A 12,285-nucleotide genomic window follows, 5' to 3' on the forward strand; every position below is an offset into this window, starting at 1 on the left:
CAGTATAGAAAATCAATCATTACTATATAATTCTAGGAAATAAACCATCACGCTTTTCTTGAAAGCATTGATATATAAATCGATTGTTACACGATGTATCACTGCAATTGCAAAATAACAAAATTCATATATATATGTTAGAAAACTAATAAACTTGAACAGCGATTCTGCATGCGGAAAGAACTGAAAAGAATCACTGAAACTTAATACCCAGGGATACGAATTACCTCCAGCCATTGGTGAAACTGTTGATGCAATTTCTTTCTGAAACACCACGCTCCAGCTGCGCATGCAAAAAGGAAAGAAGACAACTAATCTGAAGGCACTTCCAAGCTCTGCTATCTCAGCTAGATGGTGTAGAACTTAAGGGAATTGAGAGAGGAGCTTGGGGACCAAACAGATGAACATATAGCTAAGCTTCCATCAAGCTTCTAAAAGCTATGTGTTAGAAAAACCACAAATCAAGGTAGAGATCAGATCAAAGTGATGGACCACTTTAGTAGCTCCCAATTATAAATTTAGTAATTGCAGTTGATTTTCTTAACTTAAGGAAACTACTGTAGTTGGTTTCCATAAGTTAAGAAAAGCTGCAATTCCATAAATCAAGGCAGCTTTTGTGCAAAATTAATGGAGCTTAACATTCTCCCACTTGGTCCATACTTCCAAACTTAATGTCTCAACTTAAAAACCATTGATAATCTGTATTAAGTAATAGATACATGAATCATGGTGATAAGTCCTCTAATGACGAGTATTATCTTCCATGTATTACTATGCATTTATTCTTATTCTAATTTATGTGGCAACAATTTCTTAATGAATAAACCTTATGTTTATTCTTGATCCTTCTTAAATGAATTTTCTCAAATCAACTTAAGGTGCACATAAATATGAGAAAAAACATCACAATAATTAAGAATTTCATTAACATTGTCCATACAATGAAAAACTGCATAATGGAACCAAGTCCCATATTCAATACATGATCCTTGAATTTAAACGGTGGCATGCCCTTAGTCAAAGGATCAGCGATCATTAACTCAGTGCTGACGTGCTCAATGACCACTTTATTTTCTTTAACACGTTCCCTTATAGCTAAATACTTAATGTCGATGTGTTTATTTCGACTCCCACTTTTTTAGCCATAAAACCAGCAGCTGAATTATCACAATATATTCTCAATGGCTTAGATATAGAATCCATAATTCTAAGCCCAGAAATGAAATTCTTAAGCCATACACCATGTAAAGTAGCCTCAAAACAGGAGACGAACTCGGCTTCCATAGTGGAAGTGGCAATCAAGGTCTGCTTGGCAAATGTATCCTGATGTTGATTTGCGTGAATCAACACATTCAGCAAAGTCAGAATCTGAGTAGCCAGTTACTTCCAAGTTGTCCGTCCGTCTATACATAAGCATGTAGTCTTTGGTCCCTTGAAGGTACCTCATTACTTTCTTTGCAGCTCTCCAGTGGTCTAAACCTGGATCACTCTGATATCGTCCCAACATTCCCACAACAAATGCAATGTCAGGTCTTGTGCAGACTTGAGCATACATTAGGAATTGCTGATCTCTTAGGTCTAGTAGATCTTCTTAATGTTGTACCATCATCTTCCTGAGAAGTATGTGGTTCAACTTGTTGTTCAAAAGTTCTTGGCAACTCTTGAACTCCTTGATCTACTGGAATATCGTCAGCAGCTTGTGGAACTTCAACAATTGGTTGTTCAACACCAGTTTGTACTTGAGGGGTGCTATGAATAATAACCAATCTTTCACTTGAAGTGGAAGGTTGAGATTCTGAATGATCTTTCTCAGAAACTATGTTTCTAGTTTGATCGCTCCCACTGATCAAGTCATTTTCAAGAAACTTTGCATTTCTTGATTCCACAATCCTAGTGCTGTGAGATGGACAATAAAATCTGTAAGTATGTATGATTTCTAATATGTTTGAACTCCTATTGGCACCTTTCTTTGACTTGTTGGTCTGCTTTCCCTTTATGCAGTCCACACAAGTCTCAAGATCAGTAAAATCTAGAGTATTAAGTATTCCTTCATTTACCAATCTTTTAATTCTATCTATGGAGATATGACCTAGTCTCTGGTGCCATAATTTAGAGGAATCTTCATTAATAACACATCTTTTAGTGCCAGTGTGAACATGCGTTGAATCATATGTGACTTTGTTTTGTAAATTAATGCAGTAAAGACCATTAGACAAAATACCATTCCCAACATAATCAGATTTATAGAATAGACTGAAAGATTTTTCTGAAAATTTTAAGGAATACCCAAAAGGTACAAGCCTTGAAACTGAAATCAAGTTTCTAGAAAAACTTGGAACATAAAAGGTCTTTTCTAACTCCAAAACAAAACCACTACTTAAAGTTAAATAACATGTTCTTATAGCTTCCACATGCGAGCCCATCTTGTTTCTTGATAAGATGCTTTGCTCACTTCCCACTGGCTTCCTTAGGTTTTGCAAACCTTGCAAGGAATTCGAAATGTGAATTGTTGATCCAGAATCAATCCACCATGTGTTAATATTAACATTAACCATATCAGATTCATAACAAACAAACGAGATTACTTCCTCAAGTTCGGGAATGTCAGAACGAATTTCAGAGAAATTTGCAGGTTGTACTACTGCATCAAAATAAAGAATCACATGCTTATGTTGAGGCTTAATAAACTTTCATGTTTTACCAATGTAAAACATGCTAAATAGAATTGAATCAAATGACATGAAAATTGCCTGTGGGCTAAATTTTCAATTCAAACAGATTCAATAAAACTGATTCAATAAAACTTTATGAACTTTCATGTTTTACCAATGTAAAACATGCCAAAAAAGAATTGAATCAAATGACATAAAAATTGCCTGTGGGCTAAATTTTTAATTCAAACAGATTCAATAAAACTTTATGATAAAACTTATTAATTCATAACTCCTGTGGGTAGGTTATGAAATTTTATCCTAATTAATTACATAAATATATTATATTCAGTGTAATTAATTACAATTTAATGTCTAAATAATCTTCATGTGATCTAACCAATCAAAATATATAATTTTATTTAATTAAAGATGCTGTGGCTATTCTCTAATTAATTAAAATCATATGGATCACTAGACATTATTTTGTTGCATAAACAAAACTTAACCCGGAGATTGACTGAAGCAGCGTTGTTCTACTTTGCACTTGCATAGCAAATGCAGTTCGAAGGCTAGCTGGCTTGACTTCAGGCTCCGTCCTTAAGTTCAGCATAAATTTTACAATGAATATGTAATCAATTATAAAATTTACAGAGTGCCATTATTCGATAATGATGAGATCAGGAGACGCAGCTAACGAATTCAAGAACCATCATATAAACATATATTGAATAGCATGGCACACGCTAACACACAAAGGCTGCTAACTGCACCACTAGATGTGTCAGCCAGAAGCCTTGCTACATAAAGACATCCATTTGAAAATATGGCCAAGTTTACTCTTCCATAAAAATAATTATCAAATAATAAAAATGCTCTATCACCTTAAAAAGTTGAGCACTGGCTCTTACCACATGATCAAAAAAAAAACTTTGTTCTTCAAAAAGTGATATAATTAAAAAACTTCATATAGCACTTTTAAAGATCTCGTGTTTATTTTTATCAAAAGGAAACCTCTTAGGCTATAATCCCAATAAGAGTTGGATGCTAGCCCTTAAAACATGATCAGAACTACTTTGCACATCAAAACAATTTACAATTGAAAAATCCATTTGAGCTTACCATTAAATAAATAAAGAATGGACTCCATGTCATAGATCTCATGCCGGACCTGGGGCTTCAGGGCAGGAGATTATCATATCATTGGGTTCTAAAAGCCTCAAAACAGTTCCAATTATAAATTATAAAACTGCAAATTTGAAATATTCAAAGACTAAACTATTTCAAATATTCAAATAGTGAAATTGAACAGCAGAAATTATTATGTTTGAAACTAAACCCTTAAGCAAACGCTTTGCCAAATTTGATAAAATTATATCAAAAGATTTATATTTGGTAATTTCTGCCGAATAAAATGATCATAATTAAAATCAGGCAAGGGTCAATAACTCTCAAGCTGCGGATAGCTGCCAAGCCCATTGACAGTTACGAGTTCTATTCCACTGGATATCAATCTCCCAATATGGCATAAGGATACGACCTACTACTGTAACTATACATGCACCCAGACGACACCACAGTTGCTACCCACGAATCAAAATGCAAATAATTCAATGAGTCCCTCAACTTGGTATGATCTTATGAAAAAAACCAACGAAGAATTGAACTTGGGATTGCAATAGGGTACAAACCTATAATCTAAATTATCAAGTCCAAACGATGCTACAGCCGAATATTCAAGTCCAAATGATGCTACGTATGCCATCAAAATCTGGCTTGAGGCCCAATCTTCAATTTTAATCATAATCATTACCACATCAAACTAGCAACCGAATACATACGCAGAGCTCTAAAGTGTTTGTAAACCAGAAAGGACGAAAATATAAATTCTGGCCTATAGATATGCATGCAAACAATTAAAAATCAAGACAAGCCGAAATTACTCACAACCATAGGGAAAATGAAATTAACCCATTAATGAAACAACTGCAACATACATGTTCTGCATCGGGTTAAATCGGAGGGCTCATCCATGAGCTCAGAACATGTCGATGAATTTGATCAACACCCAGCCAAAATAAAATATAAACGCGTTGATTCGCAGTGAAAATTATACCCAAATAAAAAATTAATTTGACTTAACATACATCCATGTATTCTAAACAGAAGTGCAGAGTAAACACGCAGAATCACGAAATAAATCATGTGTTCAATATAGTCTAGATTTCGCTCTAAAGCTTCTGCATCTAGCCTTAGATCTGATAAATAAGTAGAATTCAGGGAATTGAATTTCATGGCTTGAATATTACATTTAAAAGAATCAGATGCAGAGCTTATCTAATTTGTAACACGTTCTAGAAATTAAATGCCAGCAATAAACAGGAATATTAAACAAATTTCTCACCAAAGGCTCCTTTGGAGACAAGGTGACACTGGATTCAATCCAGATTTTGAATGCAGTTCCGGCTTTGGACAGTCGAGCATGGCGCTCCAGCCGAAACCCCGCTATTTATAACCATAGAATCCAAAATTCCAGTCATTTCTTCTTTCAAATCAGGCAAAATAATAGAGCAAACGTCGTGACAAAACAAAGCGCTGATCCATTCGGAATCCTAACTAAAAGGAAGGGTCAACCATGCTTAACAAGTCACCGAAAGTGATTCGAATACAGGGGCAAGAATATGAAAGAACAAGTGCTCAGAGTATTCGAATCCAGGACCATTGAGCATGAAATAATAAACGCTCAACATCGTTATAATGCAATTTACACTCTTATCTTGACGGCCTTCAGGTGCTTGGGTATCGAAGATTTTTCATCGATTTTTGAATTTCATATTCGAAACTCTTTACAGGCCTCAGGATTATATGAAAAACGCAACAAAATCATTTATAGAGATACAGAGTCGCACTTAAAATATTCGAATCTCACACCAAGACAGAGGTAAACCTCGCTCTGATACCAAATGTTAGAAAACTAATAAACTTGAACAACGATTCTGCATGCGGAAAGAACTGAAAAGAATCACTGAAACTTAATGCCCAGGGATACGAATTACCTCCAGCCATTGGTGAAACTGTTGATGCAATTTCTTTCTGAAACACCACGCTCCAGCTACGCATTCAAAAAGGAAAGAAGACAACTAATCTGAAGGCACTTCCAAGCTCTGCTATCTCAGCTAGATGGTGTAGAACTGAAGGGAATTGAGAGAGGAGCTATGAACATATAGCTAAGCTTCCATCAAGCTTCTAAAAGCTATGTGTTAGAAAAACCACAAATCAAGGTAGAGATCAGATCAAAGTGATGGACCACTTTAGTAGCTCCCAATTATAAATTTAGTAATTGCAGTTGATTTTCTTAACTTAAGGAAACTACTGCAGTTGGTTTCCATAAGTTAAGAAAAGCTGCAATTCCATAAATCAAGGCAGCTTTTGTGCAAAATTAATGGAGCTTAACATATATATATATATATATATATATATATATATATATATATCTTCAGTCCACCTGCAAAATTCCAAAGACAACAAAAATAACTTGAACATAGCTTTGGCAGACTTTGAATAAACCCTAGCAAAGCATATCAGTAAATCATTTGTTAATATATCATTCTAGTAAATACTGTCACACAATACCATGCTTTTCTGGAAAGCATTGATATATAAATCGATTGTTACACTGCAATTGCAAAAGAACAAAATTCTCGCTTGCATTCCTTGTTTATATATATATAGATAAAAAGGACAGGACCCTGCAATTATTGAGGGTAGATCATATACAGTAGACAAACTGATGAAAAAGACGGAACTCGCAGTCTCTTACAGAATAGTAATTTGCAAATAAGAAATACGTGGCTTTAACAAATAAAAACTGAGTGAGTTCAATTATGGAAAGCCAGTCTCTAGCCTCTATATAAGATTCATACATACAATACTATAGGTCATTACTATAGTTCATTCAATACCATATATCTAATACCATGGCCATTTGTAATTAATTGTGATCCTTTTCTTAAATGTAGGTAAACCACTTACAATTATTAATATGGGCTTTCTTGACTCTTTAACTAACTATAACTATAAATCAACCCTATTGAATTTATTACATAAATAAATGGGTTAAAATTGGACCCTAACAAAATTAGCAAAACAATTGGGGGTTTCTATCTTATTTACAATTGAGGGTTTTCTATCTTATTTTTCTTGCCCTGGCACTGTAGTCAACCGACTATTCTGAACAATGCACATGTGCATGGTTTCTTTGTTTAAAACTGTGCACATAGCATTAAAAAATAAGTCTATGTGGGCAATAAGGAACAATGCACATGTGCATGGTTTCTTTGTTTAAAACTGTGCACATAGCGTTAAAAAATAAGTCTATGTGCGCAATAAGGGTGACCTGCGTACATTGATGGCAAAAAACATTTTGAAAACCCTCGCCAAAAAACCTAAATCCACACTGAAACGCTAAATAAATGACATGAAAATGAGGAGCACATAAAGACAATCTACCTAGAGAAGACGGCTCGCGATTTCATCCAACAATTTGCATATATTAACTGATATAGAGCTAATTAACTGTTATCACTAAGCAACACTTCCAACTCTAGAACATATACATGACAACCATTAAATAAATTCATCTATATATGTGCTTCTTATGCATAAAACGTGCATACACATCTCAAGACATATTCATCAAACTATATTAATCGTTAAAGAATAATAAATATACTTATCCAACAAACAACAACATGAATCAAACCATATTTACTCAAACAAGATATACATGACTATTCCAAAACATATGCACGTATTTATGCAATATTCAAGAGTGCAACCTGCGTACAGATCTAAATCAAAATTATCTCTGCAAACCCACATTCTACATACTTCATTTTCAAAAAAAACAAGATATACATGACTATTCCAAAACATATGCACGTATTTATGCAATATTCAAGAGTGCAACCTGCGTACAGATCTAAATCAAAATTATCTCTGCAAACCCACATTCTACATACTTCATTTTCAAAAACACATATCTCGGCTAACACATTCAAATCATAGCTCCACTACGACCACTTATTGTTTTGAAATATTCTACTACCATCGGATAAATATTGTTTATCCGATATGGTCTTCGTTCCACCTGATTTACCATCTGTAAAATTCCAAAAACAACACTCGCAAAACATATCAGCATAGTAAATCATTCGTTAATATATCATTCAAGTAAATAAACAGTCACACAGTTCCACGCATAAATATAGAAATCGAAGTTCAGTTATGGAAAGCCCCACTGAACTTCACGCCTCATTTCCTGCTCCTCTTGTGGTGTAAAATCATTTTCAACGTTCAACAACTCTCGCATTTCTTCGACTGTTTCACAGGCCGCAATTGCGTCGGCAATAGTTTGACAGACCAAGTCGAGAAGAGCGGTGATGTCCAGATAATGGGCAGCCTGTGCAAGTTGGAACAGAGTCGAACGATCAACATTGACAAACTCGACATCCCATGGGTCAACCTCGCCTTGGGTTGTATGATGTACATGATATGTGCAATATTTGATAATCTTTTCTAAATTGTCGCTGGACACAGACAGAAGAGGAATGGGGTTTTCAGTGCCTGCGACGTCAATAAACTTCTTTATTGTCCACGACTGCAACGCGACGGTTTCTGGCACCTCGAATATTTTGCCATCGGAGCTCTTCACTCTCACAATATGATCCTTCCGTAAGTCCGCCTCCTGCTTCCTCTCAATTTCCATTTCCATTTCCATTGCAATTGCACGCGATGACGTTGAATTTAACGTTGAGATACACTATCTTCAATTAACTTCGATATTCTGATCATCAGAGGTAAGCAACCAAGGATTTTCTTGCTATGGTTTCTATTTGTATTTGTGAAATCAAACGAGGATATATATAGGGTAGCCATGATTGTGATTGATAATTGGTCCTCCTTGGGTCCATCAAGATCAGAGTCGGCTGTGTGTGCCACCCCTTCCGGTAATCCTGCCTCAGAATTATGAGCCCATGGACAGCCAGCTTTCTTGAATGTGTTAAACTTTCCTGAAACAACATAAAAACACTCGTATTAATTAATTAAATATTGGTTAATAGTTAATTCATATCAAAAGAAGCAAAATTATTGAGGAGTTAAATGGTTAATCGTATGTCTTCTTTCTTAACAAATTATGAGTTCAAAGAAAAAGATATATTATATATGCCTCAGTAAAAATGGTATCTTTTTTACTTCTCACCCGAATAAGGATGTTAATTACAAGTTAAAAGAAAAAGATATATTATAAATGCTTAAGTACAAATGGTATTTTTTACTGGTCACTTTAATAAAGGATATTTTTGTGGGGCAAAATAAAATAAAGAAATAAAAATAATATTATAAAAATAAAAATGAGTCATGGTATTAAAAATAAAACCAGTCTAGATCCATTTTAGCTCCAGTTCTAGCTCTTTTCGAGGTGAAAGAGATTTGATCATTCTAGGTCCAGAGTTGAGATAGATTCACATTGATATTATTATCATAAAAAAATGTAAAATATACATTTATGCATATTTATATAATCTATAAAATTAATGATTATTAATATTGTAAATAAAAACTTTGAAGGAGGTCTTGAAGCTATATAACTAACAATTACAATAGATGTTGCAAAGGAAACACCGTAAGGCATAAATTCGAGAAGCATCGTGACATATAAAAAACCATTGAAGATAAAAAGTAATAAACAAAATGCTATTCAATTGTCTTAAATTATAAGCAGCAGTTTCATGTGAGTTATTAAGTCCTTGAAAGTGTCCATTGTTAGTGGCATATCTTTGAAGTGATAATTCATTCAAGAGTTGAGAAACTCTTGGAAGTCCTTGTGACCCAAATGAAATTTGATAATCCTCACCATATCCAAAACCTTTGGGTAAAAAACCATTATAGCAAAAATTGCAGAAATTGTTGGGTCCCGTCTTTTTAGGCATATAATAACAACTTGTACCACCTGAAAATTGAGAATCATATTCTATTTTTTGTGGAGCATACTTGTTAGGAGCATTAAGAGCATGTGAATGAGAGTCTATACATGGGTATCAATGAGTGGAGATTACCATCCATGTAGAGAACTCAAATAAAGAAAAATCTGACATCAAAATTTAAGAAAACAATCACAATCAAAATTAATGATAATCATTAATCTTGAATTAAAGAATCCATTATTGTTGACCATTCCAAAATTGTATTTCAATGGAATCTCAAAACTGAAAATATATTTAATCTATAAATTTGACCTAACATCCATTCCTTCATTGGAATTTCACACCACTACTGCCAAGGCAAAAGTTCCTTCATCGGAATTTCACACCACCACTATCAGGGCAAAAGTTCCTTCATCGGAATTTCACACCACCACTGCCAGGGCAAAAGTTCCTTCATCGGAATTTCACACCACCACTGCCAGGGCAAAATCTGGTCTTGAGAGATAAGATGCAAGGGCACTCACACAAAAAAAATAGATAAGATGCAAGGGCACTCACACAAAAAAAATTGGTGTCCTTACTAATTTGTAGTTCTCTTTTTTAGGCTCCATTAATCAATTCTAAAACAAAGTTCTAGATAGGAGAATTTAAAGCCTTGTATTCACTCTTGTTAATAAATTCCAAATAGTCCGAGAAATGTGGCCTTTATCAAGAATTAAAAGACTTGGACTCCTTGTAAGGTACCTTCCTATCTTCTTTGTCTCTTCATATATTTTGGCATTTCCTTCATTGGTGAAAGTGTAAAATAAAGAGTAGCTTAGTATCAACACACGTTCCTTCTTATGCCACTCATGTTGCATTTTTATGTTATAAATAGTATAGACCTGTCTGATGGGTACTTTACATGGCATATACATTTCAGATCCTCTAAAAGGGGAATCTCTTATTGTGAAGTGCCTTAATGGGCTCAAAATATAAATGGAAATGTTAAAACTCCACTTTTTAACTACTTTTTCCATGTATGGAGCAAGCTTTTTGGGGCAATGATAAATGGTTTTGATGCAGGAGCATTCAGCTAAGAAGAATCATTGTATTTTAGTAGACATAGGGGGGGTCTTGTGTTTTAAGGAAGTTGGTTTCCTAAGTGTTAAAATTAATGTAATTACTTAGGCTTTTGAATGATTTTAATGAGAATAGGAATTAATTAAGTATTGTGAGGCATATTTGTAAATGTTCTCGAATGTTGGAGAACATGAGAGATTTAGGATAGTTTAAAGATTTGAGAATCAGTTGTAAATCTTAGATTAGGAGTTGGTTTCATGATTTGTGGATTAAAGAGGATCCTTAGGGATAAAGATGAGATTTTAGGATTTTGTTGAGAAGTTTATAGATCTAAACCAGGAATTGTTTATAAAATCCTTTTGTATAAATGTAAGCCAAAAAGGCAGAGAAAACGTTAGTCGGTTAGCTAGTTAGGGGTTAGCTAGTTACTTAGTTAGAGGGTTTGACTGTAAGCCTACGGGTAGGTAGGAAAACAAAGGCTACTGATTAGAATCTCAAGCAAGAGAGAGAGAGACTCGTATATAAATATTTATTTATCAATACAGAGAATTTGATTATGAATTGTGTGGTGTGTATTGATTAATGGAGTTATGAATTGTGTGTGAAAACTAGAGTTTCTGCATAGTATATGTATGCAGGTGGAGTTCGAGCAGAACACAAAGAAGAAGTGATATGAAGGATCGTATTGGATCGCTTGAATCCATTCGAAGAATCACAGTCGAGATTTAGGAGTGACTATGTTAAGAGCATGCGAGTTAAATCAAGAAGGACTTGTGTTGCAGGGAAACTAAATATTGAAACCCTGAAGAAACCCGAAACCATAGAAACATTGAGAAATGGCATAAAAACGAAGCAGAGGAAGGACAAATAAATGAGGTCACCTGATTCCATTTATCATTCAGCATGCCGCAGGAGAGAGGAAACTGCTTTATCGGCTGGGTAATCCTTGTGCAAGTGGCTCATGCGATATGGCTATTAATCGTTGGATCGGAGATAGGTGAAATCAATGGTGGAGGATTGAACCGATAAAGGTGAGTGTCGGTATATGTGTAAGGTGGCAGAAAGGTAAGATTAAATGTGTTTTACGTGTATTTCTATTATATGGGTTATAATAGAAATAAAGCGGGTTAATGAATTATGGTTTAAGTTAGGTGTAACAAAGTCTAACCATGGTATGATTAAGACAAGGGGATGTTAAGAATTATCCAAGGTTAAGGAGGGTTGAATAACGTTCCACTGAAAAGGTTGACTAAAGTTTAGACTTTGGGTTAGTCAAATATAATGTTTCCGCATGAGATTTAAATTAAGAAGCCTTAAGCCTTTATTTGTGAAGGTTTTCACCATGGATTAGGTGATTAAGGCTTGGGACCAGTGACATGCAATTTTATTTGCATAATGTGGGTATTGTCGGCTTAGGCTGACATCATTTGGTATCAGAGCATAATTGTGGTTGAAACAATTAATATCAGAATAGAATAAGGAAATTATGTGTTATGTTTTCAAAATGTATATGAAGGAAAGGGAAGATCATGTTATTTGAATCTGATAAGTAGAATGCATGACATAAGATGAGAGTAAGTGATACT

At 34.4% G+C, this 12,285-nt stretch overlaps 1 pseudogene; it reads right to left on the minus strand.

The window, feature by feature from the left end:
* Nucleotides 1-7,935: 7,935 nt before the first annotated feature.
* On the minus strand, nucleotides 7,936-8,430 carry LOC149237416 (SKP1-like protein 1A pseudogene; annotated as a pseudogene).
* Nucleotides 8,431-12,285: the final 3,855 nt, after the last annotated feature.

This window comes from Pinus tabuliformis, chromosome 8 (assembly GCF_031772625.1).
Source record: "Pinus tabuliformis cultivar Carrire ecotype Pingquan chromosome 8, CPIR1, whole genome shotgun sequence".
In the NCBI taxonomy this organism is placed as follows: Eukaryota; Viridiplantae; Streptophyta; class Pinopsida; order Pinales; family Pinaceae; genus Pinus; species Pinus tabuliformis.